Source organism: Pipistrellus kuhlii, unplaced genomic scaffold (genome assembly GCF_014108245.1).
Source record: "Pipistrellus kuhlii isolate mPipKuh1 unplaced genomic scaffold, mPipKuh1.p scaffold_m20_p_2, whole genome shotgun sequence".
Lineage (NCBI taxonomy): Eukaryota > Metazoa > Chordata > Mammalia > Chiroptera > Vespertilionidae > Pipistrellus > Pipistrellus kuhlii.
Genome location: NW_023425515.1, coordinates 29,404,969 through 29,429,055, shown reverse-complemented (window position 1 = coordinate 29,429,055; position 24,087 = coordinate 29,404,969).

Genomic DNA, 24,087 nt, shown 5'->3' with positions numbered 1-24,087 from the left:
TCTCAATATTTTTCTTTAAACCATCTCATCACCGCTGTCATTTTTTGGAGGGAAAATCAATATGCAAAAATGACTGATATATATTTTTCCAATATACATTAAAATAAGATACTATTGAAATGTAAATATTCATCCAATGTACAGCTTAAAATTATCTTTGAGGTATTACTTTACAGAAAGGGGATAAAGAGAACTTTCTCTAAAGAGACTGAATATGCAGATAGGAATAGTTGACAATGGAGAAAGTGCAAAGGTTTATGGGGGGTAGGTTTGTGTGGGCAGAGCAGATCTTCAAATAAGAGAACAGAGTACTATGCCAGAAGAATCTGCATTTTGGGTATGCTTAAGTAGGAAAGATGAGAAGCGTGAATTAAATTACCGTATTTGATCTTTAAGCATTCACCTTTGGTAAAAGTTATATTAAAAATGTGCAGTCTTGCCCTGACTGGTTTGGCTCAGTGGATAGAGCATTGTCCTGTGGACTGAAGGGTCCCAGGTTTGATTCCTGTCAAGGGCATGTGCCTTGGTTGCTGGCACATCCCAGTAGGGGGTGTGCAGGAGGCAGCTGATTGATGTTTCTCTCTCATCTATGTTTTTAACTCTCATCATTCTCCCTTCCTCTCTATAAAAAATCAATAAAGTCTATTTTTTTAAATGTGCAGTCTAAAACAGGTGGTATAGATTTTGCAGACATTGTATCCTTGGAGCAGGGCAGGAAATGCCTTTGTGGCCCAATGGTATTAGAACATTGACTCCAGGTAGTAACTAAGACCTCAGCTAGGTATTAATCTCATCTTGTTGGCTAAAACTCCTCTTTGGTTTCAGAAAGTAAAAGCTACTTCATATTTTCTCCCAAGTTATCAACAATACCAAACTTTATAACATGTGCACCTAATTTTGCAAGGGAGAGAAAAGAAAGATTATGCCTTTCTTGAAAGTGAGTCAATGTTTTAGAAATTTAACACGAATGTCTGAGGTTTCTGATTTTCCATGTCTGAAATGCTGTTTTACACATATACTGAAAAGACATGGAAAGAAGGAATAAAATGAATAAAATTCTCCATTAAATAAAAACTATCTTTAAAGTCATTTAAGAGATTTGGGTCAGTAATTTAGATCACAGCTCACCAAGGAATAACCAAATTAATAGGTATACCCCCACAGTCCATCAGCATAAGGGGACTCAAAAATCAATAAATATTGATAACATGCTAAAAAGAAAACAATAGAAATGCATAATTATCTCTAGTGAAAGCTCTCAACCAATAATAATAATTTTAAGAATATTAATATTTCCCAAATCACTTCCATTTCCTAGCAGGGTACCAGTTTGGTGTTTGTTATAGCTTTAATATCTTCCTTACAGCAACTGTTACGGTGGAATGACCAGAATGACCAGAAGACCGGTCACTATGCTGTGCACTGACCCCCAGGGGACAGGAGTCTCAACACAGGAGCTGCCCTCTGGTGATCAGTAGACTCCCATAGCAGCAGCGCCACTCAGCCAGAAGCCAGGCTCAAGGCTGGTGAGCACAACGGTGGTAGCTGGAGCCTCTCCTCATCTGCGGCTGTGCTAAGGAGTGGTGAGCCAAGCTGTGAGGAGTGAGCAGGCAGGCAGTAAGGAGCGAGCAGGTGGGTACCTGGGAGCAAGGGGTCCTGGATTGTGAGAGGGCGCAGGCTGGGTTGAGGGACCATCCCCCTGCCCTGCATGAATTTCATACATTAGGCCTCTAGTCTCCCTATGAAATGCTACAAATAGGATCACATCTCTAGTTATTCCCATCCTGGCTCCTTCCTTTTTTCCTAATCCAGCTTTTCTCTCTTAAAGTGGTTGATGCTATCAATAAGCATTGCACTGAGCCCCTATATTTTTCTGACTCAGGACGCACTTATTCTTTTCTGAGACTGGTAAATCAGTCAAACCCACTGTATTATGGTTGGGCCAGGTAGTGATTTTTCTCAAGGCAGTGGAACTGTTAATACTCATCTCCGTCTCAGTGACATGGGGAGGCTGAGGCTGCCTCTTCTCTTTTTTTATAAGCTTGAAACATTTCTATTTTACACTCATTCCTACCACCTCTGTTTGTTCTCCTTTTCCCAAAGATCAGGAAGACTCCATGGAGTATTTTTCCACCACTAATGATTAATCAATTCCATCAGTCAGTTACCTAAGAAATATTTATTTAATGAACCTCTGTTCTTTGTCAGTTCCTCTTGCAGGCTCTGAAGATACAGAGGTAAACAAGACATTAACATTCCCTCCTCTCATGGAAATTACATTTCAGTAAGCAAATTAATAAAATAATATTCAGTGATATGAAAAATATAAAACAGAATAGTGCCTGCTAACAAAGCAGTTTTCATTATAATTATATCTATTTGATGCTCTAATCTAATAAAGTTAATATTCATTTCAATACCCATGAGGAGATCCAACAATTAGGCAACAGAGACAGAATCCCTTTACTTTCTTTACCCATGTGTGAGATCAGGTTTGTCTTCTCTATCTTCCTTACAGCTGAGCAGGACACTCTTCCCCAAAGTTATTCTGGATTCAGTACTTGCAAGGTCTGTTTCTACTTATTAGCTTTCCGCTATCTGTAGATCCTAGGATTGCCTTTGTTGGCCAACACATGCCTTATTTAGAAACTAGAGGCACTAAATTTGTGCATGGGGCAGGGAGGTGTCCCTCAGCCCAGTCTGTACCCTCTCCAATCTGGGGCCCCTCAAGAGATGTCTGATTGCCCATTTAAACAGGCAGTTGGACATCCCTCTCACAATCCAGGACTGCTGGCTCCCAACTGTTCACCTGCCTGCCTTCCTGATTGCCCCTAACCGCTTCTGCCTTCCAGCCTGACCACCCTCTAACCACTCCCATGCCAGCATGATTGATGTCTAACTGCTCCCCTGCCAGCCTTTTTGTTCCAACTTCCCTCCTCTGCCAGCCTAGCTACCCCTAATTGCCCTCCCCTGCAGGGTTGATCACCTCCAACTGTCCTCCCTTGCAGGCCTGATGCCTCCCAACTGCACTTCCCTGCTGGCCATCTTGTAGTGGTCATCTTGTGTCAACATGGGGACAGGATCTTTGACCACATGGGGGCAGCCATATTGTATGTTGGAGTGATGGTCAATCTGTATATAATTCTTTTATTAGATAGGATAGAGGCCTGGTGTATGGGTGGGGGCCAGCTGGTTTGTCCTGAAAGGTGTCCTGGATCAGGGTGGGGGTTTCCTTGGAGCATGAGGCTGTCTGAACGAAGGGACTGGGGTAGTTTGTAGGCTGGCCATTCCCCCTGGTGACCCAAGCAGAGGCCCTGGAATCTGGAATTTATTTACCTTCTACAATTGAAACTTTGTAGCCTGGAGAGGAGCCAAACCTCCTGCTTGCTTCGTGGCCGCGGCTGGCAGTCATTTCTGTTGGAATTTATGTATCTTCTATAATTAAACTTTGAAGCCTTAAGCAGAGGCCTGTGCCTGCCAGGGTGTGCAGAAAGCTTTGCTTCTTCTATTGCCGGGGGCAACCTTAGCCTCCCACTTTTTCCAGCTCTATGGCTGCCGCCATTTCTGTTTGGATTTGTTTACTTTCTATAATTGAAACTTTGTAGCCTTTAGTGGAGGCTTAGGCTAGCAAGGGCAGGTGGAAAGCTTGGCTTCCTTCATTGCCTGGGAAACCCAAGACTCCCTCCTGCTCTCTGTGGCTGTAGCCATCTTGGTTGGGTTTATTTGCATACTCACTCTGATTGGCTGGTGGGCATGACTGGTGGATATAGCAGAGTGATGGTTAATTTGCACATTACTCTTTTATTAGGTGGGATAATCTTGCAATGGTAGGTTGCCACTAATCGGTCTTATTGTTTAAGAAACAAATTCTCACTTCTCTTCATGCTCCCCCCCCCCTTTTTTTTCTCATCTAAAGTTTCCTCTTTTTAATGGTATTCCATTTGGACACATTCACTAACCATCATCTTTTATTTTTTATTTATTTATTTTCAATTTTAAAAAGGGAGAAGGAAAGAGATAGAAACATCAATGATGAAAGAGACTCAATGACTGGCTGCCTTCTGCATGCCCCACTGGGGATTGTGTCCATAGTCTGGGCATGTGCCCTTGACCAGAATAGAACCTGAGACTCTTCATTCAGTGGCTGATGCTCTATGCACTGAGCCAAACCAGCTAGGGTCAACCAGCACCTTTTAAATAGAACAAAGAAGCAGGCAATCAGTGTTATATGGTATGAGAGGCCTGGTATAGGACATTTGTACACTGGGGGGATCCCTCAGCCCAGCCATCGCCCTCTTGCAGTCCGCAACCCCTAGGGGGATGTCTGCCTGTAGGCTTAGGCCCACTTATATACATTGATATTGGTGTAATATTATTTATTAGTTTTCCCTTGATATTTTTATTTTAAATTAGGTATGAGAAAGCAGGTTAGTATGGTAGGATGAAAAAAATTCAATTACAGAGGAAAATTTGTCAAGCTTTTGTATTCTCATTTTTTATAGCTCTTAGAATACTTTCTACTCTTCACTTGCATTAACAAGCAAAGGAGATTTATCAGTGTTAATATTAATTTGTACCCAAATTCCTCTATTTATCCATTCCTTAATTTATCAAAATTGTGATACCTATAATATATAAGATACTGCCAAGAATTCTTAACTGTAATTGTTAGATAACAAGAGAGAAAATGTTCAATTGTTGTCATATTTACAGTGAAGCTTCTTTTCACTTTTTCTCTATGTGGGAATAATGGACTGAATCACAATTGCTCTCCCAGGTCAAATCAGTAGCACTTCCCTGAGATTCATTTTGTTCTAAGGCCTGAGGGTTAGTAGGGAGCTCTGTAGATACAGCCCTGATTGGGTTGAGGGGAAGCAAATCTGAGTTTGGGTTTAGAAGCCAAAATATTCTTTTTATGTACTGAAGCAACTCCAATTTTTCCTGAAAACTGTAATATAAAGGATCTTATATTAAACAATTTTGCTGTTCATTTAAATGATAAATTTTATGATGTTCTCCCTTTCAATCAAAAGGTAGACAAAAAATGTTCACAGGTAGAAAAACACTTCTCAATTAAACAACAAAACCAAGGTAATATAAATAATAACAAATAAAAATGAAGGCAAGCACAGTTTGTACCAAAATGTAATGTTACCACCATTTATTGCACCTGCCAATAGAAGGAGAGAGATTTAATGAAATATGGTGAATAGTAGAGTTAAGAGAATAAGTACAAGAGACTCATTCTTTGACAGATATATTTTCCCTTTTATACCTTTTTTTGTAATGCTTTTCTCCTTTTTATCATTTAACACCCTTCTTTTTTCAGTCCTTCTAAAGCTCATGTATACTTTATATAAAACCTCATTTAAATTATAGCTCAGACAAACAGTTTTAGGACAGAGGTATTTAGGGCAAAATGGAGCCAAAATGTGCGTGGTACAAAATATTTGGCAGTGGTCCCACTTCACAATAGATCAAAAAATATCAAAGAACATATTATTTCACTTATTTTGAGTATATCCAAAGATAGTGTACAATTCCAATTTGTTCATATGATATTCTCTCACTAGACAATCTTACAATAAGTAGGTTAGTGTGTCTTTGCCTAAAACCATAATGTTAAAGAATCATCTAATGTGCAAAAGTTATTTAAGGTGTTTGGGAATTTTAAAAAAAATGTTATAATACTGAAAAAAAAATAATTGTCTGAAACATGAAATAACTTTTCAAGGATCTTATTGATAAAAGTACTTACCTGAATAGTCATTCTGTATGGTTAAGACTATAGTTTTCTACTAACTTCCCTATCTGAAGCTGAAAAAGAAAAATGACACTTTATGAAGCCATTCCTAGGGCTACTGAAGTGCCTCTGCTCAGATTCTTTGCTTTTGAAAATAGATACACAAACTATGAGACATGCTTTCATCCAGACTGTTAAACAAAAATTCTTCAAAGAAAAAAAAATCAACAAGCAGAAACTGAGTTTGATAGTGTCAGCTATGACATACCTCTATTTCATGAAAATATAGATTCAGCAACATCTGATATTGAACCATAATTTAGAAAGACTCATCCTACACCAATAGGAATACTGTTTATGTTAAATGTCTATATCACGTTGAGTCTCATACTTAGGTAGAACTTTCCTAGACATAAGTAAGACACTGGCAATTCAGATTTGCAATGGAATTATTTTGCCAAATGTAAATTAAAATGAACTTCTCTGTGTCTACATTTCCGCACCTGTAAAATGGATATGGTAATATGTATTTCCTTCAAAGCAGGGATAAAATGATTCCATTGTATCCTCTTGCCTCCTTTGTCAAATATTAGGTAGGTGTACTGGTTAATAATGCAAATTTTTTTTCAATAGATAGAGTTACACATATGTTGATATATATGATTTTATATGTATGCTATTTTGCTGTATTGACAACAAGCTTCAAAATTTCCCATGTCAAATTTTCTGAAGGTGTTAACATCATAGATATTTTTACTCTTAAAATGTTAAATTTCATGTCAAATAAAAGAACGTTTGTGGGAAGTTATAATTCATTACTTTATTTTGAAGAAAAGTGCTGCTGAAAGTTATCATATACTTCAGGTAGCTTATGGTGAACATGCTCCATCTCAAGATACTTGTGAACTCTGACTTAAATGCTTTAAAAGTGATGATTTCAATGTGAAAAATAAAGAGCATCCAGGTCAATCTGAACCACACTTTGATCATAAAATGACTAGAATGGGCCAGAAGACATGACAAAGTAATTTTGCTTCATGATAATGCATCATCACACACTTCAAAACCAGTTAAAGACACATTAAAAGATCTTACCTGAGAAGTATTAACCCACCTGCTGTATTCACCAGACCATGCTCCTTCAGATTACCACTTGTTCTGATCCATGGCACATGCACTTTCTGAGCAGCACTTCAAAATGTACAAAGAAGTGGAAAATTTGTTCTCTGAATGGTTTGTCTCAAAACAAGAAAAGTTCTATTGGGACCATATCTACAAATTACCTGAAACATGGGGGAAATGTGTAGCTAGCAATGGACATACTTTGAATAAAGCACTTTTTATGTTTCTCTTGAAATTATCGTGTTTTCTTTGATAATAAAATCTGCATTATTAACCTATATACCTGGTATTAATTGAGCATAATAGCTTGGGTAGATTTCTGGATTCTCTGTTCTGTTCCATTGATCTATATGCCTGTTCTTGTGCTAGTACCAGGTTTTTTGATTATGGTGGATTTGTAGTATATATTGAAATCTGGTATTGTGATTACTTCAACTTTGTTTTTCTTTCTCAAAATTGATGCAGCTGTTTGGGGTCTTTTTGATTCTATATAAATTTTTGAGTATTTGTTGTAGCTCTGGGAAATATGCCATTGGTATTTTAATGGGATTGTATTGAGTCTGTAGATTGCCTTGTGTAGCATGGTGGATATTTTAATAAGGTTGATTCTACCAATGCATGAACACAGTATGTTCTTCCACTTGTTTATATCTCCTATCTCTTTTTTCAATGTCCTGTAGCTTTCTGAGTATAGTTCTTTTGCTTCCTTGGTTAAGTTTATTCTTAAATATGTTAATTTTTGTTGCAATGATAAATGGGATTGTTTGTTTAATTTCTCTGTTTGAGAATTTATTATTGATATATAAAGAAGCCATTGATTTTTAGGTGTTGATTTTGTATCCTGTTACATTGCAAAATTCATTTATTAAATCTAGTAGTTTTTTTGGTGGAGTCTTTAGGGTTTTCTATGTACAATATCATGTCATCTGTGAATGACAGTTTTACTTCTTCCTTTCCAATTTGGATGTCTTTTATTTATTTTAACATTTATTTATTTATTTATTTATTTATTTATTTATTTATTTATTTGGATGATTGCTGTGTATAGAACTTCCAGTACTATGTTGAATAAGAGTGGTGAGAATGGACATTCCTGTCTTGTTTCTGTTCTTAGGGAAAATGCTTTTACTTTTTGCCCATTGAGCATAATGTTGGCTGTAGGTTTGTCATATATGGCCTTTATCATGTTGTGGTATGTTCCTTTTATTCCCACTTTGCTAAGAGATTTTATAAAAAATGGGCATTGGATTTTGAGGAATGCTTTTTCTATATCAATTGATATGATCATGTGATTTTTGTCTTTCAATTTGTTTATGCAATGTATCACACTTATTGACTTGTGAATATTGTATCAGCCTTGCATCTCTGGAATAAATTTCACTTGGCAATGGTATATGATCTTTTTAATATGTTGCTAGATACATACCATCTTACTCTTGATTGGCATTTGGGAAATTTCAAGTTTTGAATATTATGAATAGCACCAGTATGAATATTTGTAGTCTTATTTTTTGTTTGTTTGTTTGTTTTACACACACATTTCTGCTGGATATGTACTTAAGAATAGAAATATAGAGTCAATTGTTCTTTTTTTAACTGCCAAAATTTGCTGGTCCATTTTACTAGCATGGAGAAACAGTGACATCTGGTGTGTAAAATAATAAATTTCAGGTCTTAATGTATATTTGAAAACTTTTAAAGGAATTTATTCTTAAAGGTAGTTTGTAATCTTATTCTAATAAGAATCATTATGTACAATCAGCTTATAGCTCCAGCTTTTTTTTTTTTAATATATTTTATTGATTTTTTACAGAGAGGAAGAGAGAGGGATAGAGAGTTAGAAACGTCGATGAGAGAAAAACATTGACCAGCCACCTCTTGCACACCCCCTACTGGGGATGTGCCCGCAACCCAGGTACATGCCCTTGCCTGGAATCGAACCTGGGACCTTTCGGTCCACAGACTGATGCTCTACCACTGAACCAAACTGGTTTCAGCTCTCCTGCTTTTAATATTAAAATTAACATAAAATGTATTCACTTGGAAGATTTAATTTGAAGTTATTTTTTAAATTTAAATAATTGATAAAGCCAAGTAATTAGAAAAGATTAATAGATTTGTGGAAGAAGTGCTATATTGACATGTACTAATGACAGTATTTTTAAAAAGCAAATTGTTACCCTTAAAGTTGCTACACATTAAATATTTTTATGATTTGTGAAGTACAATTTTTTTTCTAACTTAAGCCAGTGAAATCTGAACAAAATAAAATACTAATACATGTAAGTAATATGTTTATAATGTAATTAGAATTTTTGATTAATTGATATTTAGGAATTTTATTGAATTCAACTAAGGATGCTCTCTGTCCCTTGGAAATGTTTCTAGCTCTCCCAAAAGATCTACAATTTATATCCATTATATCATTATGTTAGGAAACATAATGTGTATATATTTTACTTTTTGCTTGTGTGTGATCTTTATTGTCACAAAATAGGTGGAATAATTTAGATATGTCTTTTAAGACATTGTTTGGATTTACAGTTACAGTTCCAGAAGGATGATATAGTTTTCTTCCTTGACACCAGGAAGCTCATAAATCAAGTTTTATCACTCTGAAACTTAATGCTTTTCAACATTTATTCTACAAATGTTTATCATAAACTTTTATTTGCCAAGCATATTATCTAGTGAAATACTGGGTGAAGTTTTTCTTTCTCCCTTTTGCCCTCTCTGACTCCATTCCTTTGCTTCTTTCATTCCTTCCTTCTTTCTTTCCTCTCTCTAAATATGAGAAAAACCTAAATAACATGCTCACAAAAACAAATCACCTTGATAACTGGAGATGCTGAAGACACAGGAGAGACCTGGATGATTTATGAAACAGAGTAAGCGAAGAAGCAAGAATGGGGCCCATTAACTTTAGTTAGGGGAAAAAACCCCTTTCGAACTGTGTCAGGGGAAAAAGAAGAATGGGAGAGTGTACAATAACAACAGAGTGGCAATAACTTGAGGAAAAGTTGGCTGCTAATTTCTATAAAGTAATGACTGAGATAATGTTCTGAAGGTGAAATTTGAAGAGGTATCTTGCTAGCTGAAGAAAGTTTATGGTAATAACTGTTGACAATGGTTGAAAGTGGAAGCAACTCAAATAGACAGGATTCCTGACAAGCGCTGAAGGTCCAGTTGAGGCACAAGTTCTTGAATGTGATGGCGCTAACCATCAGTAGTGCGCATCAAGCAAAGTGTAGTCAGAGAGAAGGAGGGCAGGTGCATTGAGTTGGGTTGAGTTTCTTAAAGCCTATGCATATTGAAAGATGAAGGGCCAGAGAGATACATTATTAAATATGTATCAATACCACCAGCCAGTGGGCTCAGTGGTTGAGTGCTGACCTATTAGCCTGGAGGTCATGGTTTGATTCCCTGTTAGGGCATATGCCTGGGCTCAATCCCCAGTGTGGCACATGCAGGAGGCAGCCAATCAATGACTCTCTCCCATCATTGATGTTTCTATCTCTCTCTCCCTTCCTCTCTGAAATAAACTCCTATCTAATAAAAGAGTAATATGCAAATTAACCATCACACCAAGACACAAGATGGCCACCCACATGTTGTCAAAGATGGCTGCCCCCTGTGGACACAAGATGGCCACCACAAGGATGGCCTGCAAGGGAAGGTAGCTATAGGAAGTTAGGGGTGACCAAGCCAGCAGAGGAGAGAAGTTGGGGGAGACCAGGCCTGCAGGGAAGGGCTGTTGGGAGGGACCCAGGCCTGCAGAGGAGAGCAGTTGGGGAGGACCAGGTCAGCAGGGAGGGCAGTTGGGGGGATAAGCCTACAAGGGAGAGCAGTTGTGGGCGATCAGGCAAGCAAGTAGGGCAGTTAAGAGTGACTAGGTTGGCAGAGAAGGGCAGTTGGAAGAGACCAGGTCAGCAGGGGAGTACAGTGGTGAGGACCAGGCCTGCAGGGGAGGTCAGTTGTGGTGAGGGCAGGCCTGCAGTGGATGACAATTGGGGAGGACCATGCCTGCAGGGTAGGGCAATTGTGGGTGATCATGCCAGCAGGGGAAGGCAGTTGAGACCTAAATGGGCAGTTGGACATCTCTCAAGGGGTCCCAGATTGGGGAGGTTGCAGGCTGGGCTGAGGGATACCCCTCCCATGCATGAATTGCATGCACTGGGCCTCTAGTATATATAACTGTGATCCCTGAGAAAAAAAAGCAAACTATTGTGAGGTTTATAATACATGTAGAAATAAATATATGACACATTATTGAAAAAAAAATAGGAGCAGTGCAAACTGAATTTTACCACTGTTTCTAGAAACTACATAATATGTGGTGATATATTATTAATTCAAGAAGAGTATGATTAATTAGAGATGTATACTGTAACCCCTAGAGGAAACATGCCAAAACCAACAATAAATAAACAAACAACAAAAATGAGCAAAACACTTCACAAAGCAGTATTAGCTAAATAGCCAATAGGAGAGATAGTATAAAATATTAAAAATTTTACTAACCCCAAAGACATAAAAAGAAGAAAGAAACAAAGAGCACATAGAAAGCAAATAACATCATGGAGATTTGATCTCAATTACACAAATAATTTGAATTCAGAGTTTATCAGACTGTATAAAAAAATAAGCAACTATTTGCTTGCCTACAAGAGAACCACTGTAAGTATAATAATAAAGATACATATGATATAATAGAATAAAAAATACACTATGCAAACAGTAAGCGTATGAAAACTGGTATGCTCTTCAATGTCAGACAACATTGACTTTAAGACAATAAGTATCATTAAACATAAAAGTGTCATTTTATAATCACAACATAGTCATCAAGTCATAACGATCCTAACGTGAATGCACTCAATAATAATATTATATTTTAAAATACACAAAACAAAAATGGATAGAATTGCCGAAACCAGTTTGGCTCAATGGATAGAGCGTTGGAATGCAGACTGAAAGGTCCCAGGTTCGATTCCGGTCAAGGGCATTTACCTTGGTTGTGGGCACATCCCCAGTAGGGGGTGTGCAAGAGGCAGCTGATAGATGATTCTCTCTCATCGATGTTTCTAACTCTCTATCCCTCTCTCTTCCTCTATGTAAAAAATTAATAAAATATATATTTTTTAAAATGGATAGAATTAATAAGAGCAATGGATACATTCCGAAAGTTAGATATTTTAATATTTCTCTCAGTGTATAATGAGTAGACACAATGTTAGTACAGATCATCATAGAATATTTAAAAAACACTATATCAGAAAAAAACACACTATATCAATCAACTTGATCTAAGTGGTATTTATAGAACACTATATCCAATAACTACAAAATACTCACTTCAAGAAAACAAGGAACATGCACTAAGAAAAATCACATGTTGAACCATAAAACATATGCACTGCGTTTACAAATTTCAAAGTTTTGAAATCGTATTTCCCAACCACAACCAAAATAAATTTTAAAAAGTAGTAAAACAACATAGATAATGTGATCCAAATGAGGTTAAACAGTTAACTCTCTGAAACAGTGTACTATTAAGCTATAAAAATATTCACATACATGTATAAAATATAACTGGCAACATATAGGTCAAAGATACATCTTAACAATAGAATGAAAGTGAAAAAGAGACTGAAGAGAAACATTCATGCTTTATTTATATGTATATTTTTATTGTTAGATTGTTTTTATTTCCTTATCACTTTTTGACACAATAGGTCTTGTAAATAATAAATAAGTGAAAACAAGAGTCCATAAAATATTTGAAATAGCAGCATAGTGAAGAAGGACCTGCCCTACCTCTATCAAAGAGTTTTAAATAGCCATGGTATGTGAGGTACAATTATAGGAAGAACTTAAGTCCTAATAAAAGAGTCCAATAACGGACATATTACATGTGAGAATTAAATAAATAATAAAAGTGGTATTTAAAATTGCTGGCAAATAACATAATAAATAAATGGTGTTAGGAAAATTATCTAAACACTTGGGGGGATCTTAGACACTCTTGCAGCTGTACTGTACTTCATACACTGTTAATCCTCAATTTTAGGGCACATGGTTGGATTGTATTTCTTCACCCTTTTCAAAGTTTTGGTGTGGCTCTGTGACTTACTTTGGCCAATTCTTTGCCCTCTACCTGACTGCATGTGACAGAAGGCACTAGGGAAAAGTACATTTTATTGTGTTTAGTCACTGGAGTTTGGGTGGGTTTGCTATTACATTCTAAAATGATAAGTGCGGGGGGGTGGGAGGGGGCCGAAGGGGGATGGTAAGAATTTAATAAAAATAAATAAATAAATAAATAAATAAATAAATAAAAATAAATTTAAAAATAAAATAAAATAAAATAAAATAAAATGATTAGTGCAAAAATTGTTATCTAGAATTTGAAGGCATTGTATTAGAAAAACCAAAATTTCTTGCATTGGCATAAAGGCTGGGAAGCAGGTGGAAAGAAAAATATTATTTGATGTTGGAATATTTCTTTCTACTCTGCTGTAATAAAACCACGAAACTTTTGCTCAAAGTGATGTGGATGACTAATTACATATCTAATGAACTTTTTGTCCTAAGGGGGAAATATTGGAAAACAGAGTGATAGGAACAGGCTTTGGATGACACAGCCTGAGTCTGGCAACATAGTAGGAGAAGGCTAACTCAGATAGAAAATGCTACATTGCAAGCATAAACAAAAAATTATAGAATCTATGAATCTGTAAATTTTTAGGGGTAAGAAAGAAAACTGTTCCTCAACTTCAAAGAGCTAAATGTAAAAATGAAAAATAATTTGAACAACAAAAGTAATTTAAAACTCAGCCTTAATTTATTTATAATTGCCCCAAACTGTAAATAACTCAAATGCCCCTCAATGAAAGAATGGAGAACTCATGCAACTGGAAAACACGATAGTGTATCCATTCAATGGAATGCTACTAAAGGGAACTAATGACTGATTCTTGCAGCAAAACGGAGAAAGTTCAAATGCATTAAACAAAATGAAATAAGTTAGACTTAAAGGGCTACATATTCCATTTATATGACTTTTTTTGTAAGAGCAAAACTATAAGACTAGAAAATGGACCAATGATTGCCAGAGACTGAAGTTAAAGAGAAGGCTCAAAGGAATTTTTTGGGGGTAATTGAACTTCATTTTTCTTGTGGTGGTGGTTATATGTCAGTATTCATTTACTGAATATCATAGAGTTGTATATGAACAGGTTTATAAGCCCAGGAGGAACCTTTTTTTTTTTTTTTTAATGATTAAAAAGCTGAGCAGTTGTGGAGGGCATTTGGTGATCCTGGAGAAGATGGGATAAATTAGCATTCCTAAGGAAGAAATACACTTTTTCCTTAGAGATAAAGATAATAACTAATTCTTAAGCACTTATGGTGTGCCAACTAGAACCAATCTTCTAAACACACTTATATAGAGAGGTATACTTTATCCTGAATCCTTACAATATCCTGTGGTGGAAGTATTGTTATTCCCATTTTAAGGATACTGATGATCAGAGAGATTAAATAATTTGCATGAGACTGTTTAGCTAGGAAGTATTGGATCCAGGCAGATCTGTCTGACTGATAAGTCCTGGTAGCTATCTCTATATAATGCAGAGCATAGAATGGGTGATTATAGAGATTTTCAGATGGGAAAAGGAAGTTGAATAAATTATAATCGAGAGTCTATATTACAGCAACATTTTAAGATTGGGCCATCTGTTGATTGTGAGGGAATTAATGAGGGAAAGTCAAGTTGAAGCCTTGAGTAGAGTGGAAGAAATTAAAGGAAGTGGTGATGATTTTGACATTATTTGTTAAAGTCTTTGTCCTTAAACCTTTGGGATGAGATACCATTCCTTTCTCAGTTATATTACAAGGAAGACATCCTGCAGCATGTTGCAGGACACCCACAATGGTATTCATTCAGTGTAGATTATCTTAAGAATGTGCAATTTGAGGCCCTTCTATTTTGCAAAGACCAATTCTAATCCATTCCCCAAATCCCATTCATTTCTGTGTTGTGTTTATAAAGAGCATGTCATTGAAATTATTTTGTATTCCTGAGGGTGGGAGAGAAACTTTGACGTGTAAAAAGAAATTCTAATTGGCAAACAAATGTCATACTGATCTCTGATGGATTGATTAACCTTGATTCCTGAATAAGTTTTTAGAATCTCAGAAAAGAACTGGAAAACATAAAGTGTAAGATCAAAACACCCATGACATTAATGAAACACAGGCTTGGTTCAGAAATATCTTTTCTATGAATATCACACCACTAAATTATAAAGTTCACATCAGTTTCCTTTTATAAAGGAAGCCCTGGATCTTTTCATGTTGGATTTGGTGGGTAACATTTAGTGTTGAAAGTATGAGGGAACTTTCATACAGCAAAATTGAATTGATTCAAATATAATCAATACAAATAAATTTTAGAAATCATCCAGTTCAACTTCTTCATTTTGCTTGTGAGTAAAACAGCCTAAGTTCAACAATTTTATCTTAACTCATTAAACTTGTTGGTCAATTGCAGCATACCTATAAATAAATTTATATTGCATTAATATACTCCTTTATCATCCTTTCTTTTACTGTACCTACAAGGTGACAAATAAACAATGTAAAAAGTAAAAGACAAAATTACTTTAAATAGTAAAGAAGGAAGGTATTTAACATTGCTATTATATGCATTATATTTTTTGTTCACTTTGAGGCAGAATAACTGGAAAGAACACTGGGTTAATAGAAGACAGAGTTCCAATCCACTCTTCAGGACCTAGTTTTCTCATTTTATGTTCTTGGTTCCTCTAGTAAATAAAATCTTACAGTTTTTGAAATAAAAATTATTAAAATAAGTGGGGTTTTAGAGGGATAAATAGAACCTCTTCCTATAATTGGATGATTTTAAAACCATGGATAATCATGGGATTTTGGCCCTGGAATATGTTTATGAAGAAAACAAACAGCCCTAGCTGATTTGGCTCAGTGAATAGAGCATCAGCTCGCAGACTGAAGGGACCAGAGTTTGACTCTGGTCAAAGGCATATAATTCAGTTGCAGGTTCAATCCCAGGCCTAGGTATGAGATAATTAATTGATGTATATCTCTCACATTGATGTTTCTCTGTCTCTCCTCCTCCCTTTCACTCTCTAAAAATCAATGGAAAAATATCCTCAGGTGAGGATTAACATATACATTATATGAAAAAAGAAAACAAACAACCATTAATCTTGAATGGTACTGAGCTATTTGGAGAGAAATGTATGAATTTGATAGTCTCTAGAGGCTTCTCTAGATCTATAGTCTTATGATTATGTCCTCAATATAGTAGGTGAAAAATGGCTTATGATTATGTCCCAAATGTAGTAGGTGAAATAAGTGCTCATTGTTGCATAATTTATCTATAGATTCATGAAATCTTACTGCATTGCTATTGTTTCACACATGTGCCCTAGCAACACAGAGATGGCATCAAGGCTGCAAGTAGATAAACTTTTGAACTTTTATAAGAGAATAATTTAAGTAGCACTGCATTGAATAGCAGAAAACATGTATTTACTGTATCAGAGCTAGAGTATTGGTTAGAAACTGAGTCCTGAAAATCATAGTTGAAAGTTTTCAGTGATATCTTATAAAATGGATAGAACTATTACAAAAGGGGGGAAATAAAATGGAAAAAGACCCTTAAGCATAAAAGAGTTTTTCTTCACACAGGAATGATAATGACAACACCACTGCTCTTTTACAGTCTCTCTGGGAGTTTTTCTCACCACAGCTGTTACGGAAGAATGAAAGCCTCAGGCCTCAGGAATGCTGCGTTTTTATGTCTGTAGCTCTTCCATTAGGTCACACTGTTAAAGGCACAGCTCTTTCCTGAGGGAGACTTTTCCTGCTTCATAGCAGCCCCTTAAATTCTGCCTGCAGCTGCTCTGTTCCCTTCTACTCCATGCAGACCAACCTCATTAAAACAGGGTAAAAATGGTTCCTATGGAATGTCTATCACTGTGGGCTTAACCGCTTCGTATAAATATAAAATACATAGTTTTGAATTTTGGAAAATAAGAGACACTGTCTTACAAGTTGTATCTGGACAACTCTAGGAATAAATAGACACGAAATAAGACTGCTAGCGTTTGCACAGCACATGTGCTTAGCTTCCTCTATCATGGTGCACAGGGAAGGTATAAAGATGATGCCACACGCCTTGAAGGATAAGAAAGGGAAATGCCCAGTGTTCAAAGTTTATTCTCATTTACCTACATGCCAAGCAATGTCAGGGTCCTCCCATCGAAGAACAAGGACTAGAGAGTATAGTGACCCCGCCCTCTTTTCAATTATTTATATATTTTTTTCTTTTTTAGTTGTTCAGGACCCCAAGTTTTAAAATACCATCTTACTTTCAGTGAAATGTCAAAGGGAGTTTCCTCAGAATGCTAACTATTTCCCCTTCCAACTCAGTGATGCAATTTCATCTGATTTTTTCCCTTCTTTTTTCTGCATAAAAAAGAAAATCTGGGCTCTTGACCAAAACTTAGATCGGACTCACAGGTATTAAACTTAAAAATATGTGTGCATTTTTTGTTATCGTGAACACCACCCCTGGCTAAAAGTAATATAGTAGATAGAGGCTTTCTTTGTATTTGAAGATGGGAACTGGAGCATGTTCCCCAAATCCAAATCAGTAGCAAACTACCTTGCCTGAGCCAAGCAGCTGTTGGATCAACTGACTGGGGCCTGGAGGGTATAGATAGGCTTTGGCTCTTCCAAGAACAGATGGAGAGAAATGAAAGGCCTTTTGTCCTTCTGGTCTTAGGATGCCTCTGGAGATCAATGATGGAAGCTATGAGGTGCTGATCAAAATTGTGGAGAGTTTGCCCTACAGAGACCAACACTTGCCCAGGAGGAAAGAGGAGTGTTCTCAGAAAACCTACTGGTCTCTGCCAGCTAGCAAGAATAGCCAAACAGGTGGTATGTATCTGTTCTAATACCAAAGCCTGGGAAATGATACTGTTTGCACTTGGATGCAAGCAGAAATGGTCTCCATGCTATGCATAATGTTGTCCTTGACCCCCCAACACAATGGTATCACCTGGCTGCTTAATAAAATGTAGAATCACAGGCCCCAACAAAGGTTTATGGAATTAGAATCAGGATTTTAATAAGATTTCCAGGTGGCCATAGGCACAGTAAAGCTTTAGTAGCCTACAGTTGCAAAGACAGCTCCATTTCTCTTCACCCATGGTATTATCACATTAAGGCTGATTAGAGGCTGGGAAACACCTTTGAGAAAATTAAGACGCCCCCACTGATGGTGGATCTTAACTAAGAACTGCTGGAGGTACGAATAAGCACAGCAGGAGATAAATAACATTGTTGATATTGAGAAACTTGGTGTTTGAAATAAAAAGTTAATGGATTATTGTGAAACTATAATGGTCATGGTTGAGACTTGAATGAGTGGTATTAAATTTACAAAAGTGCTTCAAAACAAAGTAAAAACAAACAAACAAATAGAAAAAAAATGTCCACAATTAGAAATAATGAGGAAAATCATAAAAGAGAAAAATTCAAAAATCCTAAAAGTCAAATAACATTGCTACTAGAGGAACATCTAGAATAATTGGCCAGATTTTGTAAGCATGGAAAATCTAAATATATAAACTTCTGAACAAAGGAAGTCCAGCTCTTCTTCACGCTCCCCTGCGCCCCGCAGGCTCCTGGCCACGTGGGCTTCTTATGTGAACTTTTGGACTTTCATTAATGTGGATGCTGAACCACACCCTGCTGCAATATGGAACGGAAACTCGAGATACTGGGCCTGCTTCTGACTTTGCTGAACTCCCAGACGCCACTCTCTCAAGACTGGCTTGAGGGGCAGGGGACTTTGGAACAAATAGAGCCTTCTTTCACATTCTGTCCTCCCATGGGGGTTTCCGAAGATGTGCCCCCAAAACCTCACTCCCCCAAACCATAGGGGAGTTTCATTCATTGACGGCGAGCCAGCCAGGGGTGAGGATGCTTCTGTGGACAGCTTCACCTGTGAACCCTGCCGGCCAAAGCCAGCACACACACACACACACACACACACACACACACACACACACAAAGCCAAGAAGGTGAAGGCTGACCAAGACTCTAGGGAGCCAGGTGAGAAATGGAAGTTAGCTTCTCTGTCCTGGGAATTCTATCATGCATCCCTTTTTGTCTCTCCCATTCTGATATCTACGTGGGCAATTTGCTTCCTCCTCTCGGCTTCTTGCAGCCTCAGATGCTGCTGTATCAGAGCTAGGGTGGCACCCCAAGAACCTTACTCTCCAAAACAACAGGGGAGTTTCACCCACTGGCAATAATACTTTCTCATTATTTCCTCATTCTTTTACCTAGCAGTTGCTATTGCTGCTATCCAGAACTTATATGCTGAAGATCTATTGTGGGGGAGCACAGGAGACTTGGTTGGAAAGTATGAAAGGAGGAAATTCAGACCTAGGAGAGTTGGCTGAAGGTGGTCACCCCTAATTTTTCTTTGACCTTTCCAAACAAGTCTGTTCATGTGGGGACCCTTGGATGTTTACCAGAATCCTTATGCTTAACCTTTAGGTGTCCTTGCTTACAGGATACTGCAGACACATGTATCCTCCCAAGATTACCTACCTTACTGATTGTATCTAAAAGATAAACTTTATCCCAAACTGCTGTTACAATAAAAGCTTGAAGAGGCAGGTGAATGGGGCTCCCTGGTTCCTCTAGCCAGGCAGCCCTTTAGCCCTCTCTTTCATGGCAAATGTTGTGTCATAGTAATCCATTCATCTGTTGCTCAGGGTCTGCTGGCCAGCCCGGGCAACATATCCTGAGCAGAAGCCAGGATTAAACCACAAAGCACACAGTAGAGCTGATAGTTTCTAAATGCATTATCTTCTGTTCTGAACCGTTCCCTCAAATCCCAATCTTAAAAATCCAAATGCCAGTTATTTGTTAGGCATCTTGAATTTCATAGGTTCAAGAATTGCAAATAAAATTGTAGGTATCATTTCTCTACCTTCCAGCCTTTTTTTGTGACCTTTCCTAAATCATGACACTAAAAAACACATAGTATCTTGTTCCAGACTCAGGGGTTTTGCAATGCCTCTTCTCTCCATCATGAAGACTCTTACTTCAGATCTGCACATTGTGGGGTTCTCTTCATCACCCAGGTCTCATTGATAATGGCATGTCCTCAGAAGACCCTTCCGGACTATACTACCTGAAGCAGCCCCTTCTCCATTATTATCTTGAAAAGGAATATAGTGAGGGGGCTTGCCATCTAGTTCAGTTTCTGGTTAAAATGTAATCCTACTTCCCTGGGGACTCTCAGGGAGAGTTGGGCAGAGCTGTGGGGACTCTCAGGGGCCCACCACAGAAGGAGATCTATAAGTCAGAGCCTCTTCACGTAGTTCAGTTGAGGCTTTGGATCTGGAATTCCCTTGGACTAGCAGATCTGCAAAATAAAGGTTAAACTTCCCTCCCTCAAAGTACTGGTTGATCATTCTCCCGTGCATTCTGCCACAACAACCTATTCCACTGCTTTATTTTATTCAGAGTCTTTTCACTGTGTGAGTGCTCGTTGTATTTACTTGTTTTCTCTCTGTCCCTCTTCACTATTTCCATGCACTATTAGAGCAGAGACATTGTCTTCTTTACCATGTATCTTTAGGCAACAGGAAAGCGTGGTGTGACACATAGCTGCACAATAAGATTTTTTTTTCTTCTTCAAATGATTGAATAATACCATTTTGAAAGAAATCCAATACAACCAGTTGTTTTTTTAAACTGTAGAACATACCACTATTTCTTGTGTTGAGGATTAAAGGAAATATTTGCTCTATAAAAAGGCTGTGCTATACAAATAGTGTTTATTTTTAATTCCTAGATTAAATTAAGAGTGATAAAATGTGGCACAGGGGATCTGAGTCCCACAAAGGAAAAAGCAGATTTACATTTTATTTCACTCTCACTCTGTGGTTTCTCCAATTATAGCTTTAGCTTCACTTTATTCTGCCCTCCTGATAGATAAGATTTATTGAGATACCCAATTACAGAATTAGCCCTGCTTTCTGATAGAAATCAATTCATTGCAAAGCCTGACTTCCTTAGACCCTCTCCAAAATCACTCAACCAATATCTAAATCCTTTAATAAGTCCTTTCTGACAACCTCTTGCTGAGACGCCCCAGGATTCCCAATGATGCCTGTTCTCTCTTCAGGAAACCAGTAATAAACTTAACTTGTTCAATTATATGTGTTTTGGTTCTTTGGCTGTAGGACGTGACATTGTTATACATGACTGTTTATTACACCTAGTGGCAATGGTAAAATCTCATCTATACCCAGGTAACCAGACATAAAGGGAAATTCTAGAACTCTTTGTGCTACTTGACATAGCAGTAATACATTACAACTAAGCAGAGAGCTGCAGCTGCCAAGATCTGCTGATGGAAATACTGCTTCCTTTTTTCTCCAAAAGACCAGCAGTGTGTCTGAGAGCAGTAGTCTTCACTCTATAATATGCATATGAATCATCTGGAGATCCTGTTTTTAAAAAAAAAATGCAGGGAAGGGGGTTGGAGGCTAGGTAAAAGAGTGAAGGGATTAAGCAAAGAAATAAAAAAATAATAATAAACACACATGAACACAGATAACCACATGGTAATTACCAGAGAGAGAAAAAAATATGAGGGAAGGGTAGAAGAAGAGGGTAAAGGGGCTCAAATGGTGAAGGATGAAACTTGACCTGGGGGGATAAAAACACATTCCAATATACACATGGTGTATTGTGGAACTGTATTCCTAAAATCTATAAAATTTTATTAACCAATGTCAACCCAATAAATTCAATAAGAAAAATAATGTCATGAACCAGAGATATAATTATCCAGCTCTGAGTAGCTGTGGTCTAATACAAGATAAAAATTAAGTAAAATAAATCACTCTTTAAAATGTAAAAAAATAAATTATAAAGCAGGACTATTCAGTAGGTATGGGTGGGCTCTGACATTCTGTTTTTCTAATAAGCTATAGGGTGAGATTGAGGACTAAACTTTGAGTAGCAAGTTTTTAAGGGACCTAGAGGCTGCAGACTTGAGCTCCCATTGCCTTTTTCTTTAGGCAAGATGCCCAGATGACCATCAGATAAGTAAGATGTGGATTGTATCCTGAAATTATCGACTTTTGACCTTCCTTTTTATTTTGGGCCAATAGGTTAGAAAAAGATTGAAGCTTTGCATTTAAGTTAAAAATATATCCGTATGTTTGTGTTCCCAATCTTTAGGTATATCCAAGAGCGAGAAAATAGTTGAGATTAATGTCTATAACAAGATTTGTTATTGAGTGTCTTTGTCTGGAATCCTCTGAAAGCAAACACTGAAATATTTGAGTCAGTAGGGAGGTAGTCCCAGGAAACACCACGAGGGGAGTAGGGAAGTGAAGCTGGAAAGAAAAGGAAGGCAACAGACATCACATTTTATAACTGCGAGCAGCTGGAGCTTGAGTCCATCAGGGAACTCTGGGAGTATTGCAGATCATACCTTAGAACGGTCCGCAGAGGGTGAGGAGCATTCTTCATTGTTTGAAACCTGCTTCTAGGAGAATGAACTCCTGTCACATTTGTCTTGCCATGATAAGTGGCATACTGTGCTACAAAGCAGAGTGGGTGGTGCAGGGGGTCAGGATAGCAAATAAGAATTAGCACTTATTCACAGCAAGCAGTCTTCAGTTTAGAAGTGAGCACTGAGAAAATATGGATGGGACATGGACAGCAAATGCTCCCTGAGTAGCAGAGGCCTTTGCTAACACATAGGTAAAAAATAATGTATATATTATCCTCAAGAAACTGTAGGTGTTTCCTACAAAGAAAAGAAAGTTCCTGTCACAAACAACCTTTTGTAGTGAGGGTTTATAGCAGGGCCTCCTGGGAGAGGCTAAGGCAACCTTTCAAATGGATGCAACCTTGCTCTTCGGGTAAAAGCTCTCTTTCCTTTATCATCATCAGCTATAACTGCTATCTGATAATACTCACTCTGCAAATCTGACAAGGTGAACTCTAGGTGTTCTTAACAAGAAATCTATTGATCGCTTTTAGTTGGACAATTAACAGTATGATAATTCACACATTCAATTTTTTTCCAGACTCCTTTTTCACTATCACAATTGAAGAGGCATATGGACTATGATTCTGTAATGATCCTATTAACCAACAGTTCTTTGAAATGATCCCTTAGGTCATTAATCTCCCACAAAGTAATCCTCCTAGATTGTTCTGGAAATGCCCTTGAGTCATTTAACTGGATGATGTGCTGCTCCCCTTGGGCATATCCCACAGCCAGGCTTGTAGAGACTGACTTCAGTTCTCACCTCAATCTCACCTTATGCTCAGATGCTGAAGATATCAAAAAATGCAAGAAGAGCTGAAACTGGTTTGGCTCAGTGGATAGAGCATTGGCCTTCGGACTCAAGGGTCCCAGGTTCAATTCTGGTCAAGGTCATGTACCTTGGTTGCGGGCACATCTCCAGTAGGGGAGGGGGATGGTGGTGCAAGAGGCAACTGATTGATATGTTTCTAACTCTCTATCCCTCTCTCTTCCTCTCTATAAAAATATCAATAAAATATATTTTTTAAAAATAAATTAATTAATAAAATAAAAAAATAAATGCAAGAAGAGGAGATCTATGTCTTAGGTGTTTCTAAAACAATGCTAAAGAGAAGGAAACAAAGGACCATTTTTTCCCTATCTCCCCCACAATTCAGGTATTATACCTTAGACATATTCTATGGGATTAAATGTCTCCTGGTTCATGGTGCTAGGCCACTGTGTTCTACAAGCTATAGAGAGAGTTATCCTGCAACATAGGCCCACTACTACCCAACCTGGTAAAGCAGTGCATATCACACAGCTGCTTACTGCTGTGAAAGACCACAATCTCTTGAAGGTATTCCAATATCATGATAATGCACCTGGTGGGACATGCTCATGATCCAGTCTTGGTTGGATTAGATGTTTAATCTTAAAGCAATTGAACATCATATTTATCCAGATTCATGTGGCATGATCTTTATCCTAATTTCTGGATATCCTGCAGTTCCTGAGGTTAGAGGCAAAATTTCTGAGCTGAGTCTATTCTTAGGAAGGTTCTCCTCTGTTCCAGAGGGTTATTCCATAATTAAACTAC